Below are 19,263 nucleotides of genomic sequence, written 5' to 3'. Positions count from 1 at the left end.
CTACAACATTTCCAAAAATCACTACCAGCTAGAAACTGCTTCAAGCACGGAACCTGCGACGTCATTTCATATTCAAACCACAATTAATATACAGCATGAAATTGCTGTCTAAGTTTTCTATTAAAATAGAAATCGTTAAATGGAATTGTTCTTTTTTGGCTGGATATTAACTAGCACTAATAGAGATTGTGTTCCCACACAAATCTTAGGCTTCAAATGCTTTCTGCATTTTTATTACTATTTAATGAACAGAGTCTTGATCTCAGCTTTGTCTTCTCCAATATTTTGTCACTGGCTTAGATGAAGATGTAGATAACATTCTTATCCAATTTGCCAGTGACAGAGAGCGGAAAGAAATAGAAAAAAAAAACAGTAGACAAGAATATCAGGAGCCAAAAAAAATTTAATCAAATTGAATTAATAGTCAGAATAGTGAAGGATAAAATATAAATGCAGGACACTAAATTTGAATTCAGAAGTAAATGAACCTAAACTAACTCAGACTCCACTGCCTGGAAAGGACTATGAATGGGAGAGTTCTGTTCAGAGGTTTGTCGGGAAGTTTTTGTTCTCATGAGATGCCTAAGAGGCAAGACTGAACAGAGGGAGAACCAGTTTGGGGTACACCTAGCTCTCAGCAGATTGTCAAGGGAACTGTTTAAAGGGTCTTTCAGAAACACTCTGCATCAGTAACAACCAGTGCTGGAACCACCTGTAAGACACAAAAATTGTTATAAAATGAAAACTGTCACCTCAAACGAAATGAGAGTTCCGTGACGGAGGCTGCTGCGACCTGTTTGCAGTCAATATTGTCATGCACTAAGATACGCAAAGAACAGCAGCACTTCCTCCACTCCAGTGTCACATGAAGTGTGGCCGTTGCACAGGTAGAATTGGCATCAGCTATGAAGTAAGTAGAAATGTAAATTCATGGGTCTTATCTCATTTCGTTAAATCAGATTCCTGGGAATGGAACCTGAAAGGTTTTTAACAAGTGCTCTGGTCTCCAAAACATTTCCAATGAGATTAAAGTTTGAGAACAACAATACTACGGCAAACAAACCAGTCAGAAAGTGAAGACACCGAAAGCTTTCCTGACAGTAATATTTGTCCTGTTTATACGTCACTTTGGCCTCCCCCTTTACCCTATAAATATTCACACGTGACTGTGCACACAGACATACATGTGCACCCTGGCTTGCGCACTGACACACACAAACACACGTCCTGTAGTATGTACAACTGTAGAAAAGTAAAAACAAAGAATGATTAGGTTTGGAAAATTCAAGTATACAATATATTCCCATGAAACTATATTTTGAATTATTAGAGAAATTGAAAGACTGTAGAAATATTCAATAATATATAGGAGAGTGCTTTGAAAATCACAAGATAAAATTGTTTCAAGTATCAGCTGGCCACAGACTTTATTCGCTTAGTATGCTCTTTATCTGCAAAAGATTTATTTCATTGAGACTATGCCAGGATTATCTCCATGACATCTTAATAAATAGGAACTAAAAAAATGGTTCTACAATAGAAAAAAAGAATAATTAAATGTCAAAAATTACATCTGGTAGAATTAATCAGACTATGTATTGTGGTATCTGCATTACTGATCAACAAAGCATCTATGTTTGTGAATGTATAGAGAAAAATAATACAACGCATCTTTCTTCTAAAATTTGGTTATGGTAATCTTATGTGATATTTTAGCATATGTCCCAACACTATACGTGAGGGAGGTATTGAATGAGCATTGGTAAGGTAGATAGTAGAACATCTACACCGAAACCCTATATGAGAATCACTTTACTGAATGTTACCTAAATAATACTCAATGCCATGAGCTCAACTCTTCACTTCATCATAGCCACATGTGGCTGCCATATTAACTAAAAGAATAGGTTAGGTTTTGTTTCTGAATAACTTTACTAAGACACCCTTTCTATTAATAGCTTTCAGACAATTATGGCCACTTTACAGTCTGTTAAAGGTTTATGAACTTTTTCTGAGAAGAAACATAGGTTACAAAAACACAAAGAGACCTGGCATCTACAGCAAGGCATATTGGAATTACAGTGGATCTTTCTTTATTGAGATTTTATACAGGAGAATAGAGAGAAAAGTATTTAGAACATGTAGATGAAGCTGGAGATACTTTTGCTAAGATATGCTATACTTTGCCACAGTCTTTATCTTAGTAGATTGTGATAAATAACATAGCAATAGACAGTGGAGTTTTATAATTGCTAGTATCTGCTAATAAGGTTTTTTCCCTGAAACAAACTCCATTAACCCTCCTTGATACTCTATTCTCATCCAACATTTTAATAGCATGAAACTAATTCATAGTTATGTGTTTTTTTCACTGCATAAAACATGTAATTCACACCCTGCTAATGATAACTTTTAGCATAATTATTAGGTTGCTCCTGGTGACACAAAAACTTATCCTGGCAGGTAGGCAATTTTAGAGGTTCAGCCAAATAGTTGGTATGTGTGATTAAGCCTCAATATGCTTCTCATGTAGAGTGATTTTGGCCAAGCAATCTTACTTGGCATCCATTCCTGACAGAGAGACCTGGTCTACTTTGAGGAGAGGCCAAAGATCTTCAATGAGGCAGTTGTAAGATCTAGCAGAATTTTTTAGTCTCCTTGGCAAGCCATTCATACAACACTTACTTTTCACTATGATCAATTTATTATTGGATAGATCAGGACTTTTCTTTGTCATATATACCTACTTGTCAAATGCCTAGCCGGTAGAAAGATATCTTTACAATTTACTAGTTGGCATTTCAAGTGAACATTTTAAATGACTCAACACAAAATCTGTATTAATACAAACAATATAAACACATTTGCAAATTTGAAAAGAATCTTGAGTTAGTAAGCTTTTCAATGCTTTGACAAATTTCTTGAGACAAGCTACTTAAAAAGATAAAAAATGATCTTGGCTCACTTGACCCCATTATTTTTAGACCAATGTGGACACCAAATACTATGGAAAGTAGAACATGGTAGGCCAAAGTTGTTTACCTTCTAAGTATCCAGATGTAGTTATGTGGGACAAAATTTATACTTCAATATAATATCCCTAGCTTTCTCCAACTGTCTCCTACATCCTAATGTTGCCTTCACCAACCAATAGATCATTATGGTTTGAATTCAGCAGTAACATTAGATATTTATTAAATTCAAATCCTTAATACCAGGCCTCAGCAGCCCCATCTCTGAACTCTGCTGAATCTAAAAGCAAACCATCAACACATAAGCCTTTCAGGGAAAATTCAGATCTAAATAATCACAGAATTTCAGGCACAGAATGCATCTTTCCCAGGCTCCAAATGTCATTCTCAGGTTTTAACAAAGAACTTCTTCTGTTTGCTATTGATTTTCTTTTCTCCTTTGTTCTTTAAGTTTACCTGGCCACATAATTTTATCATGTTGGTTTCTGTAATTCTCTGAGAATATTCTCAAGAATGGTGATTTATTACTTTTTACCATTTCAAATAGTTCTGCAAACTCATTTCTACCTTGACCAGTATATTAATATGACAAAATTCGAAAGATATCTCAGCAAGTAACAGCCAATATTTCTGGCAAAGCAAGATTTATTCCAATTTCTTTGTTTTTATACCAAACTTTTGACAAATTTTGACTTTGTAAATATGTTTCCTGGATGAGATTTATAATTTTTACCTTGAAAGAATCAATGAGACTCAAACTGTGGAAGATTTATATGTATGTTCAAAGAAAGCCTGTAAAATGTTATATTCATTTGGAATGAACTAATGAAGTTACTTCACAGTGAATTATTTATTTACAGTAAAAAAAACTAATATTGTCACATATATGCAACCTCTAATTCATTGGCTTAGATAAAATATTTTTTGCCAGTTATTGAAATAGGCATTGGGAAATTTAAACACACTATGTAGATACAAGTTTCTATCCCACCCGATCCAGCAAACATTAAGTTCCAAAGAATTTCTTATGTTAATATAGGAATAATTATATATTATATGTATATAATATATATTATAAGCCACAGAGGTTTATATTAATTATAAACTGTTTGGCTTATTATCTCAGGCTTATGATTTAACTAACTCTTACAACTTAAATTAACCCATAATTCTTGTCTATGTTTAGCCACGTGGCTTGATACCTTTTCGTAGTAAGGTATCTGTGTCTGGCTCTCAACTGTCTCTCTTGCTTTCCTCTTCCCAGAATTCTCTTAGTCTGGTCACCCCACCTAACTTCTGCCTGCCTACTGGCATTTTATTAAATTAATACAAGTGACAAATCTTTACTGTGTACAACAGACTTATCCCATAGCAACAATATTATTAAATCAGTTCATCAATCCAAATTTCTATCTCCTTTTCTAAGGAAGTGTTATCATCCATTAATATATTTTTATTATTTTTCAGCATATATTTAAGTAGTTTAATCATGGTTTTAATTGAGTAGAAAAACTTACAGAATTTTGTAAAATACTATGTTTGTAAGGCAAGCATTTTTTTTTCCTTCATAAAACTCTGGTGCATGCCTGTTTCCTAGGACTCGGGAGAAGGAAAAGAAGGATATGTTCAGAAACTGCCTAGAAAGTTCCAAGACAGCCTAGGTGTTATGATAAAACTCTTTCTGAAAAAGTTCAAAACACATAAACATTTATATATGTTTAAAAGATGATCAAATGGGAAAGTTTATGGTGTTCACATTTTCTAGTGAGAAACACTTGATTTTCAAAATAATATGAAAATGAATATTGATATAGGCTATGTATATAAATTATATAGCATTTCTTCCTCCACTTATTCCAACTGATTACTGATAAACTAGCAACTGAAATTGTTTGGGGAATCATGCCTTATAATTGTGTAAGAGTAAAGAGAAATGTAAAATAAAGAAAATCATATATTACTAGCCATTCCTTTGTTCAGACTGACTATATTATTCCATGAAGAAAAGGGTATGAAAACCTGACAGGTGATATGGAGCAATAAACTCTGACCATGTTTTCTGTTTTTCCAGCAAGGAAGTGGAATAGCTCAAATCTAGAAAGTTACTTTGGGACACCAGTGTTTGCTTTCGTAATCACCTGTACCATTTTTGAAATTAAATTCAACATTTTGATTTATACCAAAGAGTGAAAAAATAGATGAAAATGAGAAGCACCATCATTCTGAATAGCATTCATCTTCCTTAGATATACCATCTCATCCTGTGTCAGTGTTCAACTGATTTTCAAGGGTATTTCCAAGCAAAATGTATTGTAGTTCCCCTGCCAACTGTTCTCCCGTGTTGCCCTGCTTTCGCATTGATATTGTAAGTGCCATTTTGTGCATATATTCACAAAATTCACAGCACTAAAGAAGAAAATGGAGTGTCAGGGTGAAAAGAAAGGAAAATGCCTTTATGTGTTAAGCAAATCTGGTTCATATCAAGGCTCGTATAATCATTGATAGAGATGGGATCAAATTGTTTGATAGTCAATTTGTGTGGTTTTATTAGTGTTGTGTCATTATCGTATTGTCATTACATATATCTAGAGACAAATAGAGAATGATAATGTGGTCAGTTAGTATGGGTCTTATTTAAATGACAACATGCTAGCAACAATTTGTCACTATGACAAATTATGCTCATAGGAGAATGAACCAAAGGTTTTACAGTTTGAATAAAGAAACAAATATTAAGCGCTGCAAAAGAAGAAGGCCAAGTAACATAAAGACCTATCAGAATTACACCTGACTTCTCATTGGAGACAATGAAAGCCAGGATATTGTGGTCAAGCTTTATGCAGACATTAAGAGACCACAGATGGCAGCCTAGATTATTATACCCAGCGAAACTTTTAGTCACCATAGATGGACAAAACAAGATATTCCACAATAGAACCAGAGTGAACTAATACCTAGACACAAACCCAACCCTACACAAAATACTCGAAGGAAAACTCCAACCCAAGGAAATTGGTTACATCAACAAAAACACAGAAAATAGATGATCTCACAGCAGCCAATCCCAAAGAAGGGGAAAACACACACAATAACATCACCAACAATGACAACTAAAATAACAGGAGTTGGGAATCACTGGTAATTAATATCCCTTAATGTAAATGGATTCAACTCACCTATAAAATGACGCAGTCTAACAGATTGGATATGAAAACAGAATCCATCCCTCTGCTGCATACAAGAAACACACCTCAGCCTCAAAGACAGATATCGCCTCAGAGTAAAGGGTTGGGAAAAAAATTTACAATTAAATGGATGTAAGAAACAAGCTGCTGTAGCTATTCTAATATCTAACAAAATAGACTTCAAACTAAAATCAATGAAAAGAGACAAAAAAAGGCATTTTATATTAGTCACAGGAAAAATCCATCAAGAGGAAATCTCAATACCGAACATCGATGCCCCAAATACAAGGGCACCCTCATATGTAAAAGAAACACTTCTAAAGCTTAAATCATACATTAAACCCCACACACTAATAGTGGGAAATTCAATACCCCTGTTACCACTGGACAGGTCTGACAGATGGAAAATTAACAGAGAAATAAAGGAACTAACAGATGTTATGACGCAAATGGACTTAACAGACATTATATAGAGAGCATTCCATCCAAACAAAGAAGAATATACCTTCTTCTCCGCACCTCATGGTAACAAAGCAAACCTCAACAGATAAAAAAAAAATTGGAATAACCCCACATATCTTATCAGATCACCGTTTCTTAAAATTAGAATTCAACAGCAACACTAATTCCAGAAAACCCACAAACACATGGAAATTAAACAATGCTCACCTAAAGTGAAGCATCAGTGGGTCAAGGAAAAAATTAAAGTCTTCATAAAATTCAATGAAAATGACCACACAACATTCCCAAATCTATGGGACACAGTAACAGTAGTGTCAAGAGGAAAGTTCATAGAAACCCTGTCTTGAAAAACCTAAGATAAATAAATAAATAAATAAATAAATAAATAAATAAATAAATAAATAAACTGGAAAAATCCTACAGCCATGAGTTAACAGATCATTTGAAAACTCTAGAACAAAAAGAACCAAACTCACCCAGGAGAACTATATGGCAGGAAATAATCAAATTGAGAGCTGAAATCAACAAAATAGAAGCAAAGAAAACAGTACAAAGAACCAACAAGACAAAGAATTGGTTCTTTGAGAAAATCAACAAAATAGACAAACTTTTATCCAAATTAACCAAAAGTCAGAAAGAGAATATTCCAAATTAACAAAATCAGAAATAAAAGAAGGACATAACAACAGACACGGAGGAAATCCATAGAATCATTAGGTCATATTTTGAAAACCTTTACTCCACAAAATTGGAAAACTTAAAGGAAACGAACAATTTTCTGTATAAATATCATTTATCAAAGTTAAATCAATACCAGATAAGCAAAGTAAATAGACATATACTGGCTAAAGAAATAGAAAGAGTCATCAAAAGTCTCTCAACTGAAAGAAGCCCAGGACCAGATGGTTTCAGCTCAGAATTCTACAAGATTTTTCAAAGAAAAACTAATACCAATAACTCCTCAAATTGTTCCTCACAATAGAAACAGAAGGAACATTGCCAAACTCTTTTTATCATGCTACATTTACTCTGATACCCAATCCACATAAATACATTACTAAGAAAGAGAATTACAGGCCAATCTCACTCATGAACATTGATGCAAAAATAATCAATAAAATACTGGCAAATCGAATTCAGTTTGATTTATATAATGTAAGATAAATACTACACATTCAATATATTTCCAATTCACTTTTCTTATTTTTGAGCTATGCCAGAATGTGAAAAAAAATGTCTATAGTGTGAGAGGTTAATTTCTTAAGTTCATTCCTGCCCATATATGTTCCCCATGCATAGGAGTTAACATATATCCTGTTCTCATCTCATCCATGGCTTGTCATGCATTTTCAAATGATTTGGTCCTCAGTATTTTCCTGTTTTTAGACTCTCTTGGATCTGCATTGCTATTTATTGAAAAGATGGTATATAAGGACATGAGCGCAATGCTACTTAAGGAAACTTTGCCCATCCTCACACAAGGAACTATAAATTGCTTTGATGTATATACAACTATAGCAATTAGAGGACATCAAATGCACAAAATATCTTTGATGATTTACCTTTTATATATAAAAACCAATTTAGGAATGTCTCACATGGGTACTTATTGTATTTTGGAAATTCATTGCTAGGATCTTGATAATATTCAGTTTTTATTTTTAAATTATGTATACCTATTTATAAATTATTTTAACAGGACTTTGGCCAAAACTACTTATCTGGAAAATATTCATTTGGGAAATATTTACAATTTCCATTTGTCTCCCCATTTCAGTCCAAGTTCTACGTATCTTAAATACTGTGGGTTTTTTTCTTCAGCCACAGTTGAAAGTCGAAAAGAAAGAAAACACTTTTTTCCCCCCCAGTCCTGTCCAAACAGGTTTAACCAATTTTGGTGAGCTCAAAATAGTCCTTGTAGAAGTTTAGAAAGCTGATTTGCTCCCTCCATCACTTTCATTCCTTCTTCACCACGGCGCAATTGTAAATGTAAACTTCCCAAGAAGATGAGCCGGGCTGCAATTTTCAGCTAATTGGGAAAAGCAGCCCTGAGTCGAGCACTGTCAGACTGATTTGAGTCTTAAGATATGATGATGATTATTGTGTCAAATGTAATCAAGACTGTGGGCTCTGAACTGGCTGGTTTTAATTCAGGTTCGTATATGAAGTAGACCTCTCGTTCACCGATAGTCACAGCTGGCTGCAAAAGGCAGCAATTTTTAAAATGCTATTTCTTTCTCTATGGAGCTGCGAGGAGCAGAGATTGGGTTCACAGAAGGAAAATGTCCTCATTTCCTCTTCCTGAATTCTATTTCTTTTCTGTTCGATAGCCTTCATCTTAAAGTTTTCCCGCGGTTGTCTCTCAGTGGCCTGCAAACTTCTCTAACACATCCGTCCTATGTACCTTTTCAAACGAAAATAAAACACTTCGGAGCTCCTAGCTTGCTATGGTGAACCTCAACCTTGGTGGGAGCACATGTAAAAAGATGACTTTAGAGAGAGAGTATCATTTGTAATAGAATACTAGCGTACATTTTAGTATGCAGTTATTAAGACAGTATTACATTGAAGCAGAAGGTAACTTTGTAGATGGGACCACACATGCGGTATTAACAAAGGCGGAGTGACAGCGGTAGGTTGCAGTGTCTCAAATACTGCGAGTGCTACTGCCCATCCCTAGGGTAACTTTTGAAAATGGTGAACAACCTCATGACAACATTTTTTTAAAGATGGATTTTATTTGTAATCCAATGTCAGCAGGTCTGTGTGTGGGTATGAGGATGTGCAGGCAGGCACCCGTAGATAGCGGAGGAATTCATCTGACAGCCCTGAAACGCCCGTGACAGGAAGTTGTCACCTGTCTTATCTGGAACCCACCAAGCTCTGGTCCTCTACAAGAGCACTATGTGCTATTAACCACGGAATATCTCTCCCCACAAATTTTATTTTGACATTATATAATTTCAACGCCACAAAATAAAATATCCTTAGCATTTTTATAGCAGTTGGTCGCATTCCTGAAAAGTACCCATGTGTTAGCACTATCAGAAAAAAAAATGTTTTATGTTTGTGTGTAAAATTGAATTATGTCCCACATTCAGGCATTAGTTACGATGATTACTTTATAATTAAAATTCTAGTGGGACATTTCCATGGTCTCTGGGATTTTAAGTCCCTTTTTCCTGTTTTTCAAGAGTTTTTTTCCCATGAATAGTCTCTTTTTGCTGAATTCCAAGGACTCTGTTCAGTTACAGATTTAGTCCAAATTCTTGCCTTATTTTCCAGAATATTTTTCATTTTATAATCTGTGATATTTGCTTAATTTTCCAGATAAAAAGTGATCTTGGGATTAATGAAGTTAAACTCCTCTCTTAAAACATAATGTATGTTTATTGATATGGTTGCTACTTTTACAAAACTGGATGAAATGAACAAAGCCTTAAGATCTATTGGTGTGTCTAGGAAATCTGTTACGTTTCTATTGTCAATGCCCTTCTCTCTACTGCCACAGCCTTTATTGAACAATGTGGTCTGTAGAAATAGTAATGAAATATCCTGCTCATAACTGCATAAGTTTATTTTAATAGCATGTTGGCAAATGAAGTGGGATTGCATTATGTAAAGTATATGGACTATTATTATTTCCTGTTATCCCAAATTCTTTTTTTTTAATTTTTTTATTGAGAAAAGGAGAAAAAAAAGTTTCCACCTCCTCCTAGCCTCCCATTTCCCTCTCCCTCCTCCCACCCTTCTCCCCCTCCCCCCACTCCTTTCCCCCTCCCTCTCCAGTCCAAAGAGCAGTCAGGGTTTTCTGCCCTGTGGTAAGTCCTAGGTCCTCCCCCCTCCGTCCATATCTAGGAAGGTGAACATCCAAACTGGCTAGGCTCCCACAAAGCCAGCACATTACATAGGATCAAAACCCCGTGCCATTGTCCTTTGCGTCTCATCAGCCCTCATTGTTCGCCATGTTCAGAGAGTCCAGTTTTATCCCATGCTTTTTCAGTCACAGTCCAGCTGGCCTTGGTGAGCTCCCAATAGATCAGCTCCACTGTCTCAGTGGGTGGGTGCACCCCTCGTGGTCCCGACTTCTTTGCTCATGTTCTCCCTCCTTCTGCTCCTCATTGGGACCTTGGGAGCTCAGTCCAGTGCTCCAGTGTGGGTCTCTGTCTCTATCTCCATCCATCACCAGATGAAGGTTCTATGATGATATGCAAGATATTCGTCAGTATTGCTCTAGGATAGGGTCATTTCAGGTTCCCTATCCTCAGCTGCCCAAGGAACTAACTGGGGACCTCGGCTTGGGCACCTGGGAGCCCCTCTAGGGTCAGGTCTCTTCTAAAGAAGCTAAGTAAGAAGGGAAAAACATATAGTTATCCTCTTGGCTAAGGGAAGTAGACAAATTGCCGGGGAGAAAATTGGGATCTTGGGGGTGGGGTGGGATGGGGGTAAGGGGGGATGGGGAGAGAAAAGTTAGAAGGGAAGGAAGTGGGGCCTTGGGGAAACAGGAGGATTGGGATAAAGGAAGGTTGGACAGGGGAGCACGGAACCACAATTCTTAGTTAAGGGAGCCACTTTAGGTTTGTTATCCCAAATTCTAACCAGTACTCAGGTGGAGGCTATAAGAAAAACACAAAGTAAGTTCTTATAAATATTGACCAGGTAAATTTATGAAAACAAAACCAGATGCACACATGTACAGAGATAAATGACAACTTATTATCTGTATCTTTCAGATGAAAAATAGTTTATGTTGAAAAATTTTCAGAGCGGTAGATCAGCAAAATGCAATCTGTTCACATTTCCTTCTCGGAGCCTTTGCAAAGTCTTTCCTTTGAATACGCTAGAGAAGGACTAGCTAAGTGCCTGGCAAATTGAATGGGTAGATACTGTTTCATGCTGTTAGACAAATGATCTCAATGAATAGTCAGTGTCAAGTGGTAAAAGCGTATTTCTTCTGATGCTGGGCCACAAGGCTCGGTGTGCATCCTTAACAGTACGTGAATAGAGTCCAGGAGAAGATGCCCTTCCAATTTATGGATAGTACACGACAGAACAGGCAGAGATATGATGAATAAGAGAAAGAAAATGAATATCTAGCCAAGATTGTTTATAGCTTGATGTCTCTGAACCAAGGACTCTGCTTGGAAGAATTCTGAAAATTTGCCACAAGGAGAAGCTAATTTTGACAGGTGTTATTATTTTTGTGTGTTCTCTCTTTGTAAGTATTCAGGTTAGAATAGCAGAAATTTAGCCCTTAACAACTAAATGCAATGTATTGCCCAGTAAATCTGCCTATCATATATCTTTTATTGCTAGGGCAAAAGAGCAAGCACTTAGACAAAGCAAAACTTCTTCTCATGTGTGAACATGTCTATTAGAGCTATAATTCTCTTTTAGAGTTAGCTTTCTGTAACAAAAACAGCTACAAATACCCTTTTTTGTAAAAGAAAAATCATAAACAATTACACATACTAGTCAATGCGTTCACACCAGGAATTTAAGATTTTTAAAAATGAGAACCATTAGCCTCATTTTTAGAAACTGTGTCCAGTTCAGAGTAGGTTTATTGATTTTTAACTGAATTTATTGCATGCCTGATAAATGCCAGGAATAGTATAAATTCTTGCCTTGTGGAATTTACAGTAAGTTAATGTTGAAGAATATTAACACTATAGTAAGCAGTGACTGTATCAAGGAATCCTTGAAGCCAAAGTATAGCACTTCTTTGGTCTTGAAATTCTAATTGAAAAAAAAAATCCTCATTTTATAACATGCTTTACAAATCTTAATTGATATTATAAAAGCCATCAATGAATTTCTAAGTATCTTGGTCTTTTTAGATGCTCTATTTGCCCTAGTAATTAAAAGTAAGAAATGAAGGAACCTTTAATCTTATTTTGATATGTTTTAATTAGTTCGTGCTATTGTAATCTTACATCTTTTCTTATAAATCATATCCGAGCCAGCATAATAGGCTTGAAATTGGAAGGACCACTCTTTAAAAATATACCAAGATTTAGTCACTTTATGAGGTTAATTCATTTCTCTATTGACCAGATAAAAAGTATTTATTTTAATTTAAAATTTATATGTACTTATTATGAAAAGGTCACGAGTGTATGCTCTAGAATTTTCTTTAATTAGTAAAAAGCTAACTACTTTATTACTGCCTATTTTAATACCTGTTTTTAATATAAAATTCTGAAGCCTATCTCGAAACCAAAGAACAGTGCTCATTTTAAAAATGTTTCATAGACAGTATTTGAAAGTAAGGAAAAAATTTCTTTTGTCTACACACATATACCATAATCCTAATTCATATAACGCAGGACCGCAAGGGGTGCACCCACACACTGAGACAATGGGGATGTTCTATTGGGAACTCACCAAGGCCAGCTGGCCTGGGTCTGGAAAAGCCTGGGATAAAACCGGACTCTCTGAACATAGCAGACAATGAGGACTACTGAGAACTCAAGAACAATGGCAATGGGTTTCTGATCCTACTGCACGCACTGGCTTTGTGGAAGCCTAGGCAGTTTGGATGCTCAACTTGCTAGACCTGGATGGAGGTGGGGGTTCCTTGGACTTCCCACAGGACAGGGAACCCTGATTGCTTTTCGGGCTGAGGAGGGGGGGACTTAATTTGGGGAGGGGAAGGGAAATGGGAGGCGGTGGCGGGGAAGAGACAGAAATCTTTAATAAATAAATAAATTAAAAAAACAAAAAAATCACAAAAGGCAAAAGATAATTTATTAATAATGTATAATTATCCATATTTTTGCCTTGTAGTGAGATTGGCATGTCCCTTTAAGAGGAAATGTCTTCGAATGTGATGGCCTGAATGAGGTGTTTCAAGGTTTTGCCATTTAATTTGGAAACTCATTAAGCATCCCTGAAGGTCCCTTTGTAGTTCCTAGTGTTCAAAATAATGTAACTTGTCCTACTAGCTTCATCAAGTAATTTAAATTATCAAAGTCATTGTATCTATAGATAAGCCTTAGGTTGAAAAACAGTACTTTAGTGCAAAATACTATACTCCAAAATATTGAATGTAAAGTCTCTTTCCAGACCACACTGTTAACTGCAAGAGTACTTAGTATGTGGGTATTTGAAGTCAAATATTTACAAAACATAACTTAATCTTCTAGGAGAATTTATGAAGTCATTGATATTTTCATATTCTATTGATAGTGCTTTGTTATACATTCGTTCTTTTGACTGATGATAACAGCTTCTTTAATTCGACTACGGTTTTCTCTTTTTGTCTTAGAAAATTGAACCTTCATGTTTTGCCAAGTTCTGGTTATTATGAACTAATACCCACCGATCCAAATTTCTGTTTCTCTGTGAGTTATCATAGATGAAGTTGTAGTATTTGCTTAAATTCACAGTCTTAGGAAATTTTAAAGGATTGATCCTAGTCATGACATTTAATTTGCTATCCCCCCCTGTGTAATGGCCCTTCACCGTTACACTCTGTCATCCAGGTTCTTTTGAAAACAGACTACGGAGCCCGGGCTATACTGGAATGTGTCATCCTTCTGCCTCTTCCGCTTTTTGAACTTATTTTCTCCATATCTTTTTAGTTGAAAAAAAAAACTGTTTAATATTGTCTGTCAAATTTTAAAATTTAAAGATACTAACACTGAGTAGCCAGAACCTTAAAGATACACATTATTAATATTGTTTAGAATAAAAATTATTTCTAACAGTAAAATCGATCCTAATCTAATTTTGTATGTATATGAAAAGTAGTGCTATCTGAATTTTTTCTGAATACCCTTTTCAATTTTATAAATTCCAAGTCAGTATATTGAGTGTTTATATATGAATCAAATGAACTTCATCAGAAATGATTTTGCAAGTTTCCAAAATAATATGTTTCAATATTGTACCATTACAAAACTAAAAACACAGATCACAAACAAAAGAATATTAATCTTTTTACCAATGTTAGAAAGAAAAGTATACGTGCATGTTATAGCTGCTGCTGATATCATTTACATTTCTTTAGTCAGTCAATTTTCTCTGTTATTAATGACAAAGAAACACAAGTCCAATCAAATGACTAATATGATGAGAACATGTTTTACTTTTATCTCCGAATTTTCGCTTTCAGGAATATTCAAGTAGTTTCAAGAAGAGTAAATAAATATGATTTTTATTAATAATATATTTTGCAAATTATGACTTTTAAATACATTCATAATGGGGAAAGAATGAAAGAGATACAGTATATATTTTATATTGTTTGAATTATAGATAATATCTGAATTCTTTTTCTACATGAAGGTAAATTCAAGCTCATTTTTTTTTATAAAAAACAAAATATCTGTGTTATTGAAGGAAGATCGCACCTCTATGCTCAAAGCTGAGGTTTATCTTTGGAGGACTAACCTATTATTCCTGCAAGGATGTTACTACTGCACATGTTATAAAATCATCCCGTGTTGTCTGGGGTGATGAAAGGTTGGAATGAGTTTTCTGAGAACTAATCAGCAATACTTTGGGAACATTTAGGTCGTGGTTTCCAATTAACTTTGGAGAGTTTGAGTAATTTAGTACCAGACCTCAGGAGAGAAGGAATGAAAACCTCGTTAACTCATATGTCGCTGGGTGAACAGCAAACCAGCAAATTTGCATTGAAAGCGATTTTTTTTTGTTTTGATGCAAAGAGAAGCTAAATGTTTTCTGCTATAATGAGGATAATGTAATATCTTTGTATGTGTCTTTTACAATGTGTTTTAACAATCCTGTTTACTGTGAAGTAACAAAAGAGTAAAATTTATGTCCACAGTGTGAGGGGCAGGAATCAGTGGTATAGCCTTCCTTGTACATCTACTTCAATGAATACATCTGTCTTCATAATTAGATAAACTTATTTTTAGGGCATAATAGAGATTATAACCCTAAGCCTTTTTTAAAAAAACGGAAAAATGAAATCAACTGTCACTCACGCTGTTTATCCAAAGGTTTCTTATATTTATAAAAATCAGTTCCATTGGGCAAACATTTACTGAGCATCTATGTCTGCATTCTGGAACAAAACTAAGCTAAGTGATTTTCATGTTTGAGAAAATTAGTGTATAAGTTCGTGAATGCACTCAGATATGGTACATTTGAGCTATCGTATAGAATATATTTGCCCACAGAATATTTATAGCCCTCCCACAGAATTTTTATAGCCCTAGAGCATTGTATGTGTAATTGCATTCTTCCCTATTTGTTCCCCTACCAGAATTGAGTATATAAAGTGGCAAGTCTAAACTCTAAAGATAAATTCTGTATCGTCATTATTAAACATAGATCCTGGTACATAAACATGCAATAGATTCATGTGTGAACTTGGCAATGAGATATTAATTCACATGTGGATAAAAGAATGAGGTGTTCAGATTTATAGATTATCTTTTTATAGGTCAGAATAACTAGGAAGAAAAAGACTACCAAGTGAAATTAAGCAAAGGAAAATAGAGACAAAAATAGGCATGGTAGTTTATTTATATTTGAAGTCCCAAAATTTGGGAGGAAAGGCAGAAGGATTGGATTTCAAGGGCAGTCTCTGTTACATAGTGGATTTGAAGCCCGCCTGGACTATTAGATCCTACTTTAGTGAGAAAAGAAAGAAGAAGGGGTATGGGGAGTGGAGCTTAAGAAACAAAGCTTGTCGAGAAGCATGAGCAGGTGGAGCTCTTTTGAGTTCATGGCTAGCAGGTTTTTTCTGAAGAGTTCCCGGTCAGCTAGGAATACACGGTAAGACCCTGTCTCAAAAAAATATGTTTATTTATTTGTTTGTTTTTTAATGAGATCAAGAGTAAGAAGGGAAAAGTATGGTATTGTAAATTCATTAAAAATGGGATTTCACACATTAAAATATTACTTATTAATTAGCATAATAATTCCTATGATATTTGCAGAAAATTTGAACTTCAGTTATATATATATATATATATGCCTGTATGTGTGTGTGGCTCTCCTAACACTGAGGAAACTGTGATAGGAGGGCTGTGGTGAGTTTGAGCAATGCTGTTCATTCCAGAGCATTAAGTACTACAGAGTAAAACTGTGTCTCCATCCACAACAAGGAGAAAGAAGAACTTTTAATATGTGCATATATGCAAATTTTGTGATTATATTCACCCCATTAGCCTCTCTTACCCAGCCTCTGAAGTCCTTCCTCCCAAATTCCATGTCTTCCTTTGACCCATGAATTTAAACAAGGTTGCCTGGAACATGGGGAGGAGTTCATTTAGTAGACTATGGGCAACTCCTCAGTGGCCTTGCCTTTGAAGAAAGCAGCATTTCCTCCCTCGGTGTCCCTTAGCTGTCAGTAGCTCCCCAAGAAAGGGTGTGACTTCATGAGCAGCTCTCCTATCTATGATAGAATCTTTGCAGCACCCCACCCTGTTCATTTAGATTGTTCAATTACACATACTTTTAATCTAGAAATATAATTCATTGAGAAAGTTTTTCCCTCCGTATTTCTAATACATACTAAAATCTTCAACCTTACCTTAGAAAATAAAAGTCCCCCTTCCCTTGTCCTTAGTTTTTATGTATTAAGATTATCCCACATTAAATTGCAATTTCAGCTTCAGAGAAAGCATGGAGGCTTAGAAAATTATTCACATATAGTAGTGTGTGTGTATATGCACGCACACACACATGTGCACATACTCATGTATGTGTATGTATAAAATGGCAGATGGTATATTATTTCCTTATTGATAATCATATATATATATATATATATATATATATATATATATATATATATATATATATATATATATATGTTAATGGCTATGGAGGGACATGTTTTTGTGATTTGTCACCTTTTCTCCGAGTTGGGACTGGATAAGCATCTTCTTGAGCTTATGTAATTTTGCACTGTTTCATAGATCCACAATTTTGCCCCTTCATACACTCTTTTTATTAGCTGATATTTCAGAACCCCATTGTCTCTTTTGGAGATCACAATCTGCAAGATTAATAAAAATCCAGAAATAGATATTGAGGTTCAATCTGAAAGACAGAAAAGCAAAACAGCTAGTCACTGGCTATTACCTCTCCCTCAGTCTGAAATTGAGATTCTGCCCCCAGGAATCCTCAGAATGAGCTTGAGAACTGTCTCCTCCCATTTTATATTCCTTTCTAGTGCTGGGATTAAAGTCGTGCACCACTACCCACTGGTTTCTATGGCAAACTTGTATGGCTACTGGGATTAAAGGTGTGTGATATCATGGTCTGTAAGACTGACCAGGGTGGCTGTTTTGCTCTCTGATCTTCAAGCAAGCTTTATTTATTAAAACACAAAAGAAATATCACTACAGCAATCTGTATGAGAAAGTGTTTAGTTCTCCCCATAAATTCAGTTTTTGAGAAAGCAGATTCTAAGAAAGTACTTAATGTCTGGAATTTTACTGAGGAATGTGTTCTGGCTTCGCACTGGTTGTGGAAGTAAAGTAAGCATAAGCAGTATAGGCAGAACCAGAACCCAGGCTGTGTGAGTGTTACTGCTAACAATCATCTAAACCCCACTCCACCCCAAATGAGGAACCAGCGTCTACCTCAGGTTCATCATGTACAGATGAACTTCCCACACAACCACAAGGTTACCATATTTTCAATCAGGTCCAGTCAGGGCAAGCATATCTCCTGACTTACATCCTGACTGTGTATTTCTGCCTATGCAATCAAGGGCAGGGGTACATCCTGACAAATTTTCTGCCCATATACCTCCTGCCCATGTGTGGTCAAGCATATCTAATGCAGATGGCTCCGACAAACATAGGACAGGTGGGAAGTTCTTAATTGTCTTAGTTGCAAACAGAACACTTCACCTGCAAGTATACTTTTCCTGTTTTGGTTTCCCATTAACTTGCCTAGTGAATTGCTCTTTTTCCTGTTTTGGTCTCACAATGGCTTCTGCCTGCTTCGGGGATGAACAGAGCAACTTCGGAGAAGGAGGCTCTTTTAATTCTGTTCTAGCCTCAAATAATGCTGACACACGAGAACCTCAGCCAGCAGAACTCCCAGTCAGAGATTGGAACAGCATACTCCAGCATTGCTCACACAGTACTTCTCAAGGTTTCAGCCCCAGTAGAAATGGTTTTTCAAACTTTCGCATGTGTTTGAGATGCCTGGAAGGCTTGCTCAAACACAGTTGCTTGGGCTCCACCCACTGAGTTCCTCTTTCAGTAGAGCTAGCCTGAGGCCTGAGAATTTGAATTTCTAATAAGTTCTCAGATGTGGCTGCTGGGACTGCTGGTCCATGAACCATATTTTGAAACCATTGTTGTATACCACCCTTATTTATGGACTCAGAGAACAGGTCTTAGCACTAGAAGGTAATCTTTTAGATATCATGAATTCTTTATCCCATGAGATTAAATTCTTAGCTCTTTTCATGCATTATAAACTTGGAATAGTGATAATTAAGCTTTATTATATAGAAAGAATTTAATATACTAGATGACAGTTTAAAAGCCTTCTTGCAATTTCTTATACATACTCATTATTCCCTTTAAAATCCAGTGAAATTGTCTTCAGGGTCCGTAGGATTGTATGTCCTAAATAGAGAAACTTTAAAATAAGCCACATTTGCAGTCTCTTTTTCCTAGCCAGTCTTTTATTTCTCATTA

The 19,263-nt window shown here is 35.5% G+C and overlaps 1 protein-coding gene across 9 annotated transcripts in view; it reads left to right on the top strand.

The window, feature by feature from the left end:
* The window catches only part of Dmd (dystrophin), a 2,313,977-nt gene that overhangs the window by 1,771,906 nt on the left and 522,808 nt on the right, over positions 1–19,263 (top strand). The window lies entirely within an intron of this gene.

Source organism: Microtus pennsylvanicus, chromosome X (genome assembly GCF_037038515.1).
Source record: "Microtus pennsylvanicus isolate mMicPen1 chromosome X, mMicPen1.hap1, whole genome shotgun sequence".
Classification (NCBI taxonomy): domain Eukaryota; kingdom Metazoa; phylum Chordata; class Mammalia; order Rodentia; family Cricetidae; genus Microtus; species Microtus pennsylvanicus.
This window is presented reverse-complemented; position numbering and strand designations above follow the sequence as displayed.